The sequence below is a fragment of the Tyto alba genome, unplaced genomic scaffold, assembly GCF_018691265.1.
Source record: "Tyto alba isolate M040663 unplaced genomic scaffold, T.alba_DEE_v4.0 Super-Scaffold_8, whole genome shotgun sequence".
NCBI lineage: Eukaryota > Metazoa > Chordata > Aves > Strigiformes > Tytonidae > Tyto > Tyto alba.
The window spans coordinates 2,698,769-2,716,689 of NW_024881329.1; the positions used below are offsets into that span (position 1 = coordinate 2,698,769).

Here is a 17,921-nt window from a genome sequence, read left to right on the forward strand (position 1 = left end):
ATTGAGTGTGAAAAAAGGAAGTTGCTGCCTTTGCATATTCTCCTGGGCCTGATTCTGGGATCCTTGGGGTGTGTGGTGCTTAAGCATGAATTCTTCAGGAGTTTGTGCATAATGAATATTGAACATGAATAAAAGTTACAGGATTTCATCCTAGGAAGTGTTTTGAGAACTCTCAAGTGTTTTGAGAACTCTCTAACCTATTTTTTTTAAGAGTACTGTAATCTCCTGTTTTTCTAAATTAATATAACTGCAATCCTGTGTACACAATGACACTGTCTGACATCTCAGTGCCTGCAGAAATGTTTGAGCGACTTCATGAGTTAAAATCCTAGTGTCTTTGTAAGTATGGAGACGGAGAGATTCAGTGGATGTGGTATAGCTTGGAAGGAAGTTAGGAGTTCTGAGGTTAAGCCAGCCAGAATCTGTGAAATGGAATTAGTGCAGCATGCCTGGAGTGAGAAACAGGACTCTCCTTCATCAAGTCACTTTCTTAGCAACTGTTTTTCCCGCAGTTTCTGTCTCCCTGCATTTGTGGTATTGTGACACAGACCATTGGATGGCTGAGCCAACAGCACTCCATGTACTTTTCTGGACATATTCCTTTATGCATCATCCCTTCTTTTTTTTTAATGCAAAAATAGAAGGAGCAGGGTGGCGGTGGGGGAGCTAAAACTGTTCCTGAAACTAAGCTCTTTCATGTTAACCAGAGTTTGCCATAAGATTTGTTCAAAGACTTATGTTGCTAACAAATAAAAAGATTGTAATGTGGCTGCCTGCTTTGCTGAGTAGTTGCTTGGTAGGTTAAAGGGGGAAGAAATGGATGCTTTTGTTCTTTACTGTATCCGTGTCACTTCTGGCCAGGAGTGTCCTCTTAATTTCTTTCCCTGCCTGCATGGGCTGTCAAACTCTCTCAGCTCCAGTGTAGTATCCTCCATTATCTGCACTTTCACTGCAGTTATCCTCTCGCCCTGTTTGGGTTTGGGGTTTACCAACACAGAGAGTAGAGAAAGCTATAGCCAGTGACTGGTGTCAGTATAAGCAGCCTTAAGAGGAAGAAGGCATTCGTTTACACTTCAGTGATTGATTGCCTCCCCACTCCAACTTAGAAAACAACCTTAGGGTGTTAGGGAGGCATTTGACAAAACCAGTGTAACTACTCTCCTGTATGGAGAGAATCACAAGTTCTACTGTGCGTTTAAGCCTACTTCAAGGGACTTAATCTCCTGAGAGCCAAGTGAAGTGTGAAGCTTAGCAGGAGGTAATAATGTTACTTTTCTGTAAAAGGAAGTATGAAAATAAACATTACAAGAACTGTGGACAGCTAAATTATAATATATAGCCTCTCTAGCTGCCTAAAAACTGTGAGAATTTTTAAGTGAGGAGCAGAGACTGTTTAGTGATATGTCTCTTAATGGAAATGTGAATGTTAGGAAGTAGTGATCATGTTCAACAGTGGGTATGTAATGATGCACCCTTAGGTGTACCCTTATATTTAACTAGAAGCAGGCTTTTGTGCTTTGCTGTGTTTGAGGCAGAGTGATCTAGTCTCTCTTACCATTAAAATGGGGCATTGGTTGAAAATGGATTTAAAGATGTATTTTAAGACACATTTCATACAGCACGGGAGTTTTATCTGCAAAGCTTGTCCAAGTCTCTGGTTTGGTATTGTCCTGTGATGGGATTAAAAAACACCATGATGTGACTTCAGCTGAGCTATTGAATAAGTAGAACCAGAAAAGGTTCCTCTTGTTTCTATCCCAAAGCAGAATCCTTTGGTCAGACTGACCGGCCATTAACAGCACCTTTTGAAAAAGAAGGGGAGAACTCACCCAAAGGTAACAGGGGATTTCAGTGTCACCTCTAACAAGAAGCAAAAGCTTTTTTGGGTTGGGGAGTGGGGAGAAAATGGTTCCCTTCTGGTCACAGTTCTTTTCTGGGTCTGCTCTGTTACGCTGGCACCAACTTTACACTGGTGTTCAACCCAGCCATTTTTTAGAAGCTCAGTTTTCATTGCGTTTAAGCCTGGTACTAGAAATGTGTAAGGAGGAAATAAGAGGTCTTTAGTCATGTGCCTCTTTCCCTATTTCTCTCTTTTGTGTAGATAAGGGCATAAGTATGTGTACATATGTGTGTATTTAAATGCACACACATAAACAAAATCCAGGTGTATAACTAACCACATTCCTGTCACATAAAAAGCTGAAAGAAAACTTAAGATTTGGGAACTCCTTGTTTATTTGTTAGTGGAGAAAGAGAATTTGGAGCTCTTGAAAAGGAAGAACCACTGTACTTGCACTAAACGAAACTGCGAACAATAGAAATAGGTAAATGCAACACCTTGCTTTTTCTACTGTCCCAAAGTCTTTTTCTGTTCTGTTCCAAAGTGTTTTTAATTAAGTACCGTTTTGAGGCATGTAACTTAGGAACAGTATCCAAAATTTGAGAACAAACCAGGAGTCATTTGTGATGTTTATGGACCCTCAACTTACTTTGCAAATAACATGACAGTGATAAAAAGATGCTGGTTTGTCCACATGAAATTATCAGTGAGAAGCACATTTAAGAAGATTAAATCTGTGTAGAGTGGAGAGATATTTCAAAGCTGCTCTGTAATTAAAGTTTCTGTTCATGAGTTTGGAGTACCTTCTTTCTTAATTGGATATAAGAATGACACTTTTGTGGTGGTGGTAAGTGGGAAAGGACTTCTGGGTCTTACAAATAAGTGCTCTAGGAAGGAGGCAAATGATGCATTTTCTGATCCATTGAGAGTGTTATAGTAAATACGGCAAAAAATATTACCTCTGTTGAGAGAAGTAAAGCATGAATAAAAGCATGTTCAGGAGCAAGCATCCGCAGAGTAGACACTCAGAAAGCATTTTTGGGGAGGAAACTAAATCATCATTGCTCTTACTGGAGAGATGCGAATTGTGAGAGTGGGACTAACAGCCTCTGCTGGCTTGCTCCTTGGCAAGCAGAGTTCCTGAATGAGGTGTGAATATGCCCAGTAGAGATCCTGCGAGATCCTCACAGAGACAGAGGACTTTGAGTTTCTCTAGACTATTTTTGTTAATAAATTATATGTCATTCCCTCTTTTTAAGTGTCAGAAACAAGGTCGTCTTCCTGGGTACACTAGTTAATCCTCTGGACTTCGGAGTCTTCCCCTGAATCCAAGAAACTGGTGGGTTTCGTTCTTTATCTTTAAATGCCATTGTCAAAGGTTCAAGTCCTATTTCTGTGATGTAAAACTAATTCATAGGCTTGTGCTTTGTGAGGTGTTATGCCCAAATGTCAGGATCTTGCTGAGAAATTGGGACTATCCCATTGTTGTTTTCACAATAGAAGGGAACTGTTGTGTCAAATGTGTGCTTTAATACCTGTAATGCAAGTTTATACCTTACTCTGTTTTTACAAGCATATGTTATATCTACTGTCTGCACTAGGTTTAAAGCCTGACAGTGAATTACAGAAGAAATTTAATGCAATGTATTAGACACTCATATGACCAGCTCTAGTATCAAAAAGGTTGCTCCCTTGACATGGTGAGCTTCAGAAATTGATTCAGGTGCACTGAGAATTGATTTGAGAAGTCTCTCTGGCCTTATAGCACAGCAGTGAAAAGAAACCTCAATAAAAGGATGTTGTAAAAGCAATCTGGAGTAATAGGCAGTAGCCAAGATCAAGGAAATAGGAATAGGTGAACATTCAAGAGGCACTCTCATCTTTGAATTTGCGTTTTAACCATTTAGGAAAAGAAAGTGATAAGTAAAGGGCAATTTAACAGCAGAACTTTTTTTTTTTTTTTTTTTATAGTATAAGCTAGATCTTTTAGAAAGGTATGTAAGTCACAATACCAAGGCAATTCTCAGGCCTATTCTTTCTTCTTTGTTTATCATCATTATGTCTTTCTCGCTGGCATGTCTTACGTCTCAGTTATTCTGGTAGTATGTTTTACTGAAAGATTTTTCTGATGTCTAGAAGAGGATACATACTATCAAAGAAGATGGTGTAGTTGGCTACAGAGAAAAAATTGCTGAAATTTCCAAACAGATGAACTGAAGAATGAAAGAGAGACAATATAACAAATTTTTAAACCTCAAACAAAATATATCTTGTCTACTCTCTCCTGGTCAGTAATAGTAATTACAGGGATTGGTTTTGAACTTTCATGGGGTAATGTGATTTTTTTCAAATCAAAGCAGTTATTTTTTAATATTTTGGCTTGCTTACTGAAGGTCAGTAGAAGCTAAATCTGGAGGAGATTATAGATAACCACTTTAGACAGTTCCTGGGCCAGAACACTAGGCTTTAACATGAAAAAACACTGTCAAAAATCTACCTTCAAATAACAGAGAAACTCCTTCAGGTGAGTTTAAATTTATGTTATACAGGGCAATGAGCAAATTATTGCTAGTGTGGCAAATCAGAGTAACTGAAAACCTTGGTGGCAAACTCTAGGTTTTATTCCATGTATTTTCTTAACCTGAATTGTGTAAGAGGATCTGATTTGTTTGCATGTCTTATGTGAATGATGGGAGTCTAGCAGGACTTTAAAACTAGATGGAGGTTTTATGAAAAATTTCCAACTCCAGGGAGCTGCATTTCCCAAGGCCACTCTTGAAGCAGAAACTGTGATGCAGTGCAATCCCTCTGCTTGCAGAGGAGACAATCAAGACCCAAACAGGTAGTCATTTCTGTTTAACGTGAGTTGTTTCTGTAAGGAATTGAATGCATTAGGGAGATGTAAATAGACACCAATCAGTTCAGTCCACTGATTCCAGCATAGGCAAAAATGCATATGGCTCGTTGGAGGTGTGACTTTAACTAAGAATAATGGATAAGAACATTGTCCTGTCAAGTCCGGTATATTGATGAAGAGTTCTTATTGTTATATCTTTATCCTCTGGATACATCATTCAGTTTTGTCCCTCCTTTAGACACCTTTTTGTTTTTTAGCTCTCTCCTGGGATTGTTTTATGAAGTGATTTTCTCCACTGAGCATGCAAGCACACTTGTTAGGATTTGATATGTGTAAGCCATATATTTTATTATAGTGGATGTGTTAGTATAGGATTCTTATTGATTTTCTTGTGTTCTAGTCGATGATGAAGTGAAGCGATAATAAACCATGTATGTGCTGGGTTTGTTTTCTTTACCTCTGCTGTGACTTGGACACACCATTGTAATTTTTTTAAATATGCCAAGTGCAGTGGAAAAGTAATCTTTTTATCAAGTAAAGCAACGTAGGATTACAGCAGCAATTGCTGTTAGCTACTGTGTTTGTCCTTTGTAGATAAATCTCACGTGCTGAGAATCCTCCTCACTTCAGTTTTTCCTCTTACATCATACAAAGGTCATTTTGGATCTTTGTTCATAAAGGGCTTATTCCTGTTTCCAGTGAAGCCAGTGCTAAAATTCACGTTGGTTGAAGGGAAGGTTAGAGACAACCCTCTAAAATAAATGCTGTGCGAGTATGAAACAATGTCAGAACACATTAGTTTTTATACGTGTGACAAAATGTTGCTTATCTACTTCCTGGTGTTTCTGAAGGAGTCTTGTCATTATGATACTAAGATGATAGCACCTTGAGAATACTTTGCTTGGCATTGGAAACTTGTACTACCCAATCAGTTGATGAAAAGTGTGTTTTATCCACACTGCAAAAACTAGGATACCTGAAATTGAATTGTGGAGATGTGCTGTCCTGTAGCATTTTATACAGGTACACTGTGGATGCCCAGTAAGGCAGAATTGCCTATAGAAGGCTGTTGCTAGCTGCTGCCTGTCAAATAGCACTGTCATGAAATGTGTTGAGTTTTCAATCTAGTGATTACTTGTTTTCACCTGAAGACCATTAACTTCAGATTTGTGTAGCATGTGTGTATGAAACACATGCTCATATTGTGGTGCACATTTTCAGCCTCCTGAATGCAAAAAAGAGAAGTGTTAACCTATTGTGTTCAAAGAACAGGGTTAAATTCCCTTCACTGTTTGATTAAAACTGTGTGGTCATTAATCCTTCATTTTCTGCTTTTCTGACATCTTGAGGATTCCAAATAAATTTCCTGTTTTGATGGAAAGCATCACTTTAAAACCTTATTAAAAAATAGAAAATGAAGTTGGAAACTTACATGTTCTATCAGTTAAAAGTACAGTCTCACAGAGGCTGGTGAAGTTCCACAGTATAAATGTGGATACAAAGCAGGCTGGAGGTGTAACAGCCACTGTCACCAAAGACCACAAAGACAATTAGAGGGGAGAATCATGTCATGAACTAGTATTTATTTGCATTCTCTAAGATGGTGCCTTACTTAGTATTAATTAGCACATTTCCATTAAAATAATAATGACAAAGCTAATTGCCTAAAAATAATTTCAGACTCTATAAAGAAAAAATTATCTAAATCTGGCAAAAGAAAAATTTAATTTGACCAATGGAAACTCATGTGTTGTCAAGAAAAAACAAAACACAGGAGTATGATGTGAGAAGGCTGGTGGTACGTTATCGCCTTCTTGAGGTTTGGGTCAGTATCCTGAAATACTGGCAGTACAGCTCTGTTCCAGGTGAGGCAGTACTAGGTCTGACAAACAACAGAACTTAATAAATGTTCTCCACTTTTCTCCACTTGGTCACTGAAGGCCATTGAAGGCTGGGCTTTGCATTTCCTGCCTTTCTTACCTCTTTTTTTTTTTTTTCTCTTTCCTTTTTTCTTTTACTACTTTGTTCTGTATCTGAAACTTAAAAAAAAAAAACCAAACAAACAAACAAACAAAAAAAAACCCAAAACAAAACAAAAAAAAAAACAACAAAAAAACAAAACCAAAAGAAAAAACAAAACACAACAACAAAAACCCACCAAGTCTTTATTTCCTAATGAATAGAGATTGCTTCTCTCCTCCCAGGGCTTGCTTAGGGTCAGTAACAACTTCTGCGAGAATGATTTATTGACTTCTCTACTCTGACCAGAATTAAAACTGTCACCAAAGGGCCTGTAGTCCCTAGACACCAGCTTGGCCTTCTCAGTCAATCTGCCAGAAAGATGGCTTTAGTTACATAGCAATTAAAAGACTTATTTCATGGTGAGTAACTAAAAGGAAGTGGAGGGCAGAGAGAGAAAGGTTAACGCACTGAGGCAGAAATAGTACAGAGCACTAATTCTGTGCGTATGTAGAAGTGTCTCCTTTCCCATCATCTCTCCCTGTTCATCTTCCATTTTTACTTGTATACGTCTCTTGATTTATTGAACCATCTTTGGGAACCTTGGAGGCTTTATGAAAAGGGTTAAGATTACTGGGCTAAAAATGCTACAAGCTTGCTTTGTGGCATTTTAAACCTAGCTTCCTGAGGAATCAAGGTATATGTGATCATAAACAATTTTGTCATCCTTGGTTGTCTTCCATCTTTTTTCCCTTTTCAGCTGTGGACCCGTTGGCCAGTTCAATCCAAGTTTGACAGGAAAGGTAACATTTTGCACAGTGCAGGAGAGGGGGTGCCCTTAGTGCCCTGATGAGAAAACAGCGTCGCAGGTATAACCTTTACCTAAGCACTTGAAACTACAAGTGCAAAAGCTCTGTTGTGATAATTGTAACTTAAAGGAAGTCCTAAGTTCAGGTTTGCACCTGTTTGGAAACCAACTGGCACACAAACCCAGAGGAAGCCTGACTTCTTCACTTCTTTTTCTTATGGTCCTACTTGTTCTGCAATCAGCCAGCTGCTTAACATCCCTGGCAAAGAGCTGTCCCTGTGGAAATTGTCTGTGTGAATATCAAAGGCATTTCATTAATACAGTTCTTGTTGGAACCCAGCTCATGCAGAATCAAAGCATTAGGATTCTCTTTGTTTTGCCTTTATGGTGGTTTTGGAGAATTACTGTCTTCTCATGCTGTAATCTTCTGCACTGTGATATGCCAGGGAAGAAACAATGCTTTTTGGGTGGCTGGTTGAAATTATGTGCTTTTCTTACTGCTTACTGGTTTGTTGTCCTGCAACTTGATGAGTGGTGTATTGCATGACAGACTCCAGGCCTTCAGGTCTTACAGAACTGCTCTTTTAGCAGCACTTAGCAAATTACACTGGGCACATGGTGCAGGCGGTGTGAATTTACCCTTGGCTGCAGGGATGGATTGTATCAGGAAATTTTTCAGCAGACCTGAGCCATATCCCTTTCTTAATGACAGGGCAGCCAGTTTGTAACTGGTTTTGTAGAACACTTGCAGACGTATTTTTTTAGCCACAGCTTCCTCTCCCAGCTGACTGTTGGAACTCAATACTACAGTGGCACTGTGGGGATTGAAATGTGATTCAAGCCCTGTTTTGCTAGATTCAGTAAGTGCATAAATGTTTTTATTCCAAATGGATAATATAAAGAAAATAATAATAAACTTCGTTGAATATGTTGATCACAAAGGGATTAACTGACATCTCAGACTTGCCGAGGAGGTCTGTGGCATAGCTGTGAGTTGAACTCCAGATTTCTGCATCTTGGTGTAGTGTTTTAATGACCAGATCCTACAATTATTTTACCAGGGTAGTGTTACTCACTGAAGCATCTGTGTTCCAGACTGGCTTTAGTATCACGTGTGGACTAGAAAGTAGATCTTTTTCTTACTAAAGCCTCTCTCAGATGAAATTTTGATGGAACTTGATGCCCAAGTGTATTTGAGATTTACAGCAAATAGTGAAGTCAGTGAGTTTCTCCTGCCTTAGGCTGCCAGTGCATTCTAGTTTGCTTATTGCTGGAGTAAATGGGCCCCATGTCAGAGCTGAAGGTTGTTCTACCTGTCTGAGAGACTTTCATGTGAGCTGGGCAAAGATCCCTGAGGCCAGTTTAAGAGGACCAATTTAATTTAATAACATGGATACTAATCTGAATTTGAAATAACTGTCACAAGCCTTTTTATTTTTTTTTTTCAGTGCACAACTTCACACATCCACAGAGTTCTTAGTAGAATGCCCATTTACATCACAGTAAGCAAAGTGTAAAAAAAAGGCATTGTAAATTAGAAGCCTTGGATAAAGATGTTAACAATTCTGACTTACGATATTGTCACTGAACCCAATTTGAATTTTTAGTCACAAGAAATAGTGGAAAAAAAAGCCTTTGCTGAAGAGGATAGCACCCAGTCTTGCAGATTTTGGGCACCTTCCTGGTAAGAGATGAGGGCTTCATCCTGTCTTGAGAATATCACTGTGATGTACAAACTGTGTAGCAAGGAGACTACATTGTCAGACCTGAAATGGCATCTGGAGTTACATTCTATGCAGGATGTTTCCTGTTTTATTGGAGGTGTTTAATATATGTTAAAGTCCTTTGGGAACTGGAAAGCTCGAAAGTTGTTTTTTTGTTTGTTTGTTTTGTTTTTCCTCCAGTATCCAGTGGAGATGCATCTCCCTGATCTGGATGCATGCATTGCTCTGAAACCCTCCGTATGTGTATGATGCAGAACAGGAGTTCTAGAGATGGGAGGATGTTGAGTCTTGGGAATCCTGACCCAATGACCCCACTGAATGCTGTGTATCTGTAAACATGAAAGTTTGTGTTAGCTTTACCATGTCTTTATATGCCATCGAGAATCTATCAACATAAAGTTAACTCTGCATGTAATTACAAAGAATCAAGATCCTGGTTTCCACTTCTGTTCTGGTCCTCTCGAGACTGTATTCACATGCGGAAAGGCCACCACCACCCAAACTGGCACCAAGTTCAGTTAAATGATTTGTTTTTCATGTGAGGAGACAAAGCTCTGTCGGACTTCTATGTTGGAACAGCTCTGTAAACTGAGGTTTTTGGAAGGGAAATGAAGAATAAACAGCACTTTGGGGACATGATTTGGCCTGAAATGAAAAATTGCTTAAAAACCACAAAACAAAAAGAAAGAAAAAAAAAACAAAAAACAAACAAACCAAAAAAGAACGCACAGAAAAAACTCAAAGCTAAACCACTACCAAACTGATTGTTTTGGGAGAATAGAACAAGTCGGAGCATTCTTCAGAATTTTTATTAAAACAAACTTCTAGTGGAGAGGACCAAGAATTGCTCAAAATAAGTTTTAAAATTCCTAAAATAGCACATAAACTAAGAATCAAACTTTCAGGCTAATTTATTAGGGCTGTCTTGTAACATTCATGGATCATTGTACAGTTGAGGTGTGTGATGTAGATGATGCTGCCAGAGATGCTCTCACCTTTCCCAGCTACTCCTTGTCAGCATCTGAGTGCTGCTTTCTTTTCTGGGCTGATGGCTAGGGTCAGGTATGTTAATGTGTATTATATATGTCCCTGAAAAGTCCGCAAGTCTTCGCTTTCAGGCCTGGCCTTTAAAGAGTTGGTAGCTAACCCTGATGGAGAAGAGGTAGAACTGGTGTTGTCAAAACAGCCTGTGGGATGATGCAGACAGTGGTTCTTATTCCAACTTGTACATAGCTTGGTTTTCTGTGGAGATCAAGAGGATAGTAACTGGCCCAAAATTAAGCAGGTTTTGTGGCTTGTTGGTGCTTGCTTGTTCATTTTCACAAAAGGTGTGCATGGGCCCTCAAATATGGATCCTCTCTGGGTCTTCATTTACACTCAGTCAAAAAAAGTCAGGGCCGGAAGTAGAATTAAGGGAGAATTAGAAGATCAATTCTGAACAAGCCAGACTTAAAACTAAAACCAGAAAAGCCTTGCTTGGAACCTGTGAAAAGTGCTGTTTCCCTTGTTAGCACTTTTCTGGTTTCTGTAAACACAAATCTACCCAGCTTGTGATTTCTCTGTGTCTTGTCATTGTGGCTTCACCCCTGGATGAGATGCAAGGCAAAAACTCTCAAAAGGACCATCCAATTTACTAGTAAAACTACTTGTACCATAAAGTTTCTTTTAAAATAAAGACCTTTCAAATTAATCCTGGAAGTGGGTGATGAAGTTCTTATGTGGTCTTTTAATGAAATATGTTTCCTATTATAATTTCAGGCTTTCATCCAGACTGATCCGATTTTAATTAATTGGCAATACAGTTTTGACTTCTTTGGACAGTGGGTGTGACCTTTAGTGAATTTTGAGCTTTTATGGAACTCGTGCTTCTCTGAATTAATAGGTGACAGAAGAGAGCAAGGTCTTTAATTTGTTATAAATTTTATTCTGAAATGGTGTGTGTCAGTGATAATTCTACAATGTAAAGGAGTGTTGACAGCAAATGATAAGAAATGTCAAGGAAAGGGCAGAAGTGGGAAAAGGATTTTAACATACTGGTATCATGCTATGTCCTCTTTTTGATAAGCTGTAATGACAGTGGCTGTCAAAGCTGTCAGGGTACTGAAGGGCCCTTCTTGAGATGTATCTCTATTATCGACAGGCAAGGAAAAGTGTCTGTATGTGCCTGTACACGTGTATGTGGAGGGACACAGTTTGATCCCTTCTATTCAGAAGAAAAGATAAAATCTTAAGTGGTTTTCATTTGTAATTATTGTATTTCCATAAAGCCTTTGATGCTGTGTTGCATGGTCATTTCTTCTGCACCTGTGGTGTAGTATTAGGGAGCTCCTGTAATTATAAGTAAGTTAATGGGTATCTGTGTATACTATGTAAATATATGTCTGTTCTAATATATACCTATGATATATGTATTAGTCCAGAGGGATTTTAGTTAACTGCAAAGCTTTCTTAGAGATGAACCTTTACTTGCAGTGTTTTTCCAGAACTGCTGCAGTAGAATGTTCCACATTCAGATCCTATTAGGTTCTAACGTCATCTAAGAGTGGGCGAACTTTAGCACTGAAACGTGCTCAATACCCTGTCTTTATGTTATGGCCCAGCTTCATGAAACACTTGTTAATTAATGGAGATATTAAAATATAAGCAAATGCTCACAGTGTAATTGTATTTGGGATGAGGCCTTTGGGGCAATTGAGATAAATGAGGGATGGAATTATTGTTAAAATCTTGACTATTTTGATTGGTTTCTCTCTAACATCCATGCCCTGCCCTTTTAGTGGGTCAGTGTCCTTTGCTCCCTTGTTTTGAGAATAATACTAAAATGTTCTCTGCTGACATAATTCTGTGGAAACGAGAGAATTTTCAGGAACAGTCAGGTCTTTTATTTTTCAAGTACTATCAGTGAAATGATTTTGCTAATCTTGAATTTAAGCTTGTAGTCACTGCATGAGTTTAACTTCTGGTTGTTCCAACAGTTTTGCTAGAGTAAACAAAGTGAATCTGAGAAGCACATAAGCAGCATGTGAGTAGAGATTTGTGGAATGCGAGTTGAAAGTACCCAGGCTGTGGGGAGAAATACTACTTTAATTTGAAAAAAATAATTATAAGGGAAGAAGCAAATGGAACACAGAACTATTTTATTTTCCTGTTCTGGTGACTCCAGTGGTGTACAATTGTTTTTTAAAATGTTTCCTCAGAAATACACCTGATATGATAGGTTATCCACTCTTGGTTGAGAACCATACAGAGATATAAAAGAACAGTATACATACAGTCTGGCAGCATCAGTATTCAAGTTCACTGGTGTAAACACCTTGGAATCATTCTGTGTGGTGGCTGATTAGTCGTTTAATTTCCAGCACCTTGTACGAATGGGTTCATTTTTTTCAGTGGCTGCTGTGGCCTTTCCGTTGTATCCTGGAGCCCTGGCCATAAAACTGCTGTGAAGGAAACACAGAAGCTAAAGCATAATGGCGATACTGGTCATCTGGGTTGCAAAAGTATCATCTTTAGCTCTCAAATTACCAAATAGTTCTTAGGAAAGCTGGTAATCTTGACTCTAATCCTTGGGAAATAACTCCCCTAAATCAGCTCTCTATTAATTCTGCCATTTGCTTGGTGCTGAAATGGCAGTCTAGAATATATTTTTTTAATGCGAATTTTTCGCTCTTCCCCCCTCTCCCCCTCCTATATTTTTCTGATGCTCTAACGTAACAGTTTTGAGGAATAGCCTGTGGGACTGGATAGCAAAAATTATAGACTAGAATGAATGAGAGAATGCATGCTGTAGCTAAAACTTCTGTGATCAAAGATACTTATTGTGTTTATGATCGTGGTTTGTCAGGTCCTTTGGGAAGTACAATTCCTATTTTTGCACCAAAGAATGGCTTCAACTCTCGTAAGCCAGAAGAAATACAAACGCAGAGAATCACAGTGAGGCCCTTAGTGCAGGAGTGACTTAACAGTTGTTTTATTTATTTATTTATTTTTAATTAGAAACAGGATTTAATTCTGTGATGATTTCCTTGAACATTTCTTTATCTTTCTGGACTGTCATTTGTCCAGCTGCCCTCCAGAGTGGAATTACTCAGTCTGTGAAATGGTGAGTGCGGTCTTCGTGTTGCAGTAACCTGGAGGGCACAGGGAATGGAGAGAGTTCCTCCTCTGCTTTTCTGTAAGGTAAGTCTGGACTGGCAAAGCAGGGATTTCTGTTGCTTATTCTGTGGCCTAGCCAGCCATCTTCTGCCTGCTGAAACACAAACAGCTGCTGTATATCCAGGGTATTCATGCTCCTGCTGCTGCTTAACAGTACAACATGCTATGTAAAAGCTTGAAGAAGTGTTTGGGGCCCCTGCATTTCGCCCTCCTTCCTGTGATTACGTAACCCTTGTATGTAGAGATGAAGATCCCTACATTAAACGTGCAAAGGGTTTGGGGCCTTGCTAACCACTAGGTGTGGGAGATGTGTCTAAGGATATGGTTGATGCTTTGCTGCCTGGTTCAGAATATTGTTACATCCCAAATCTGCAGTCCAAAGGCTTGGTTTGGAGTGCATTTTACTTTTCATTATATGCAGCTGTACATACCTGATGAAACCAAATAGTACAAATGTTTCTTGGCATCACAGAGACTGGTGGAACAGAAGGCTTTTGTCTGTGGATTTTTGGCCTTGCTACTGCTGTTGATGTAGGTGCTGTAAAAAAGGAATAGGTGCCTCTAGTCCTGCAAGTACAGGCTTCTGAAGTTTTTACAAACAAAGCTCTAAAATAATGCTGATGTAAGTAGATAATTTTAGAGAAGATAACTAAAGTAGGTTTAGCAAGAAACAGCTGTTAAAGCTGAAAGTGTCAGGTTACAAAGGTGTTGGGTGAACTAAGGACATGTACTGGAGATGATGTGTCAGAAGGGATCACCTGTCATTTGGAGTGCAGCTGCTGAAGCCTAGACATGACATGAATTTTTTTTATTTACATGGAACTTAACATTGAATCTGCTCTCTTCTGAGAGTCCATTCAAAGATCTTTGGTTTGATTCTAAAATATTAGTTTATGTTTGAGGGAACAGCGGATACCTTTTTGTTTACAAATTTATTTGCAATGCTAACATATGACACAGCTTTTGAGAAGCAATATCAAAAGTGGAAGCTTTAGAAGGCCAAGTGAGCAGCTTTTAACTGTGAACTTCAGTGTCCCTTGCTGCCAGAAACCTTCAGCTGGCATTTCTTCCATGGTATGTAGCAACTGTGCTGACACCAAAAGGCTTGATCCCTAGACCTGTGAAGTCAGTGGCCCAGCTCTCTGGGGAATCCGTGCTGTAGGACTAGGGTCTGAAATGGCAATGCCCTGTCTTCCTGGAGGCGTCATTGTGTCAGCTTCTGCTACAGGGCAGAACATGAGCATCTTCAATCTACTTTTTAGTTGCTGAATAAAAGAAGCAGGACCGTCTTTCTGTTTTGCATTCAGTTTGTGTTCATTGCAATCAGCATTGTGTGCTCGTAGTTTGGAAAAGTAACACTTCATTTCCTTTTAATAATGAAAACGTCTATCTAAATTCATCATTCAGATATTATTTAACAAACATTTCCTTCTCCCTCCACCCTTCCCTTGTTTTGTTGTCACAGATGGTACCAGGCTAAGGATGAAGAAGAAATGGTAAGTTACTGAGTAGTCAGCCTGGGGCAGGTTAGTGAATTAAAATGCATGTGGGGGAAAAAAAAAAAAATTACACCAACACTTCCTACATTATTAAAATAACAGGTTTTATTGGACTGAGTATTTCTACACTGGTGTTCAAATAAATAGCTGTGCTGGAGAGAGATGAGTGGCTGCTTCTGTATTCCCATATTCTATTCATTAACTCATTACAGTTTATCATGGCTTTTGTTACAGTACTGGTTGTGGTATTTTGATATGGCAAATAGAGGAAAATGGGCAAGCACCAACACTCGGAGAAAGAGTCTGTAACACTCAGCTAATGCAGCCGTAGAAGGATGAGAAGGGAGAGTGTTTGCAGCCTCTTTTGCAGTTTATGACATAATTTGTTAAAGAAACAAGATTTTCTTGCTCCCTCTCTGATAGATAGGCCAGATAGATGAGAGAGATAATAGCTCATTGTTTCCTGCTCTTTGAATGACATTTCTCTATTGTCTTAAAGCCTCAGTGGAGTGAACTTAACACAGTGGGCTTTGTTGAAACAAAAGCACTTGTGCCCCATGTCACCAAGAGAGCTACAGTGGAAATGCTAATTTGATAGTACTGAAAGTGTTTGAGGTGGAGGCAATGGGCTAAATATGAGATCCTCAGAATCAGCTATTTACAACCTTTGGTTTTCTGTCCTGGGTGAACAGCCTGTTTCACAGGAACATCAATTTTTGTGCCTTGTCATTTCACCAATTGCATCATGCAGACAGATTTCAGATGCCTTAAGAGTAACCATAGTAACTGCAGGTCATTTAAATAAGCTGAAAGAAAAGGAATTCCCTCCCTTGTAAAACCCTACAGTCAAACAGGCTGCAAAGGGACAGCGAGATTCAGATTCTCCACTGCTGCAAACTGGCACTGCTCCACTGGGTTTTGGTAAGGTTCTGTGGATTTGCACAGGTTGATCTGGTTCTAAAGGTATCTACAGAGCAAATCAGCATCAGTGAGTGCAGCTTCCACTGGAAGACAGAGCTGTGACTGCTGGCACAAGGACAGATCTGTGTCTTTGTGTATGTGCCTGCCTGTCTGCTCGGGCAAGCACAGATGTGCCTGCTCCATTCTCTTCTGGGCTCCTGAAAAACATCATGTTTGTTTTCTGACACAGAACTACTATTGCTCATGTGCTCTTATTAGTAGAGCTATGTCAAAGCCTCTGGTTTTACTTTGACAGAGTTTCTGTAGTCAGTTTAGGATGGATTCTGAATCTAATCTTGAATGTTCTGAATCAGAATTTTAGTGCAATTGGGTAAGCCCAATTCCAATTGCAACATGATGTACTTGGCTATTGTTTAATATCACAATGTCATCCGTGTAAGGACACAAGGAATAAGTCAAGTTTGAGCTGTCTTTTTGTTGTGACATTGAGAAGAAGCTGCATTTTTCCCTTTCCTTCCTAATCTAAATTTACCCTTACTTACAGCTGTTACTTTTTGCCTGTTCCCTTTTTTTACTAAACTGAAAATCAGGGTGCTGTATTGTTATGGAGGCCCCAAATGTTCTAAACATCAGTGATTCTTGTATTTTCTTCTGTAGGGATCTTTTAATCTCTACACTGAGTTTGTAACGCAACAGTATAAATGCATTTAATTTAGATTAAATATTTAATTAACTTTTCTGAAAAGACAAGGACTAACCTAGGTAGTATTCAGGTAAGCAGTTGTTCCTAACCGCTAAGCTGAACGCGCTAATGAAGCAGCTATGTACTGACTGAATATTTTGGTGTCTGTGCCAGTTGTTAAGAAAACTGTTTTATCTGCAAGAATACTTTGTCTTATTTGGCATATCAGTAAGAATTAAAACTAGGCTAAATTTTGAGTCTATTTATAGATTTAATAGAAAAGCGTATCTTCCAACATCTTTCATTCAAGGCTGGTATTTTAAGTCTTGTTGATTCTAAGTTATTAGGCCTCTGAAAACCAATTTGCTAATAAGGAGTGATTAAGAAACAGATTTAAGTACTGGCTATGAGAATCTTATCGTTTGGCCATATAGTGTTATCATTTTCTGTTCCTTGGAGGCGTGCAGTCACTTTTTGAGGGGCTCGTGCTTCAAGCTTGTTACAATATGCATACTGAAAACAGGCATTCTCATCCTTTGTTGGGCTAACCTGGAGACAAGTTGGGTGTTGACTGAATTGTTTATTAATCTCTTTCCTTTGAATTTGGTCATCACCAAAATAGTGGGCATTTTTGTTTTGCATCATTCCGTCCCCAAAACCTCCTAAGGAATGATTCTCTAAACCCCTTTCACAATCACACTTTCAGATATTTTTCCTGCCTATGTTCCTCTAGTTGAGCAGTCTCCACCAACTACCTCTTTTCTGGAGGGCTGTCAGCAGCCCACAGTGCCTTCTCACAACAATGGGATTTCTGCTGACTCTTTGACTTTAGTACAACTGCAGGGATCAATAGTCTCTGTGTGGCAGTGTGCTGAACAGGCATGTTTTGGAGTCATCCCAGGAAGAAGTGTGTAAAGCTCCCTGACCTTGTGTAGACAGAGAAGGAAGTGAAGGTGACATTTATACCTCTTGGCAAGGAAGTGGCAATGAAAAGGAAAGGTAATATATATATATTTTGGGACATCTTTATCGACAGTTACAGGAACTCTGAATTTGGGTGTCATTTTTCCCTGTCAAATAATATTGTAATTTTTCTAGCTGTGTAGAGGTAGTGTTTTCTCTCCCCTTGCCACTTCAAAAGTTTGCTCAGTTTGTAATTACGTTCTCTTTTTAGGTTCTTTTGTTGTTCCATGTATTAGAACTTCTCATCATATTAATTTTCTTTCCATAACCTACTTGGGGGAAAAACATTAATTTCTATAGTTTCAGATTTTCAATTGTGAAATATTACCAGCAGCACCTGTTGAAATCAATTCTTTTGCAATCTATCCTCTGTTTTATAACAAGATAGAGATGATAAAGTTCATCTTTTAGTAGGGCACTTAAGCATAATTACGCAAAGCTGGCTGCCCTTTTCTCCCCCCCCCCCGCCCCAATTAACACAAATATTATCTAAAACCTCTCAGATCCAGTGGT

General features: G+C 39.0%; 1 protein-coding gene across 20 annotated transcripts in view; it reads left to right on the forward strand.

Annotated features, from left to right (window-relative positions):
• The window catches only part of BRSK2 (BR serine/threonine kinase 2), a 317,500-nt gene that overhangs the window by 50,336 nt on the left and 249,243 nt on the right, over positions 1 to 17,921 (forward strand). Inside the window, exon 1 of one of the 20 annotated variants that reach the window (XM_032984947.2) lies at positions 6,791 to 7,525. The exons of the other annotated variants lie outside the window; for them this stretch is intronic. The gene's annotated coding sequence lies outside the window, so the exon portion shown is untranslated. Of the gene's footprint in view, positions 1 to 6,790; positions 7,526 to 17,921 lie in introns of those variants that run through there. 20 annotated transcript variants of the gene reach the window in all.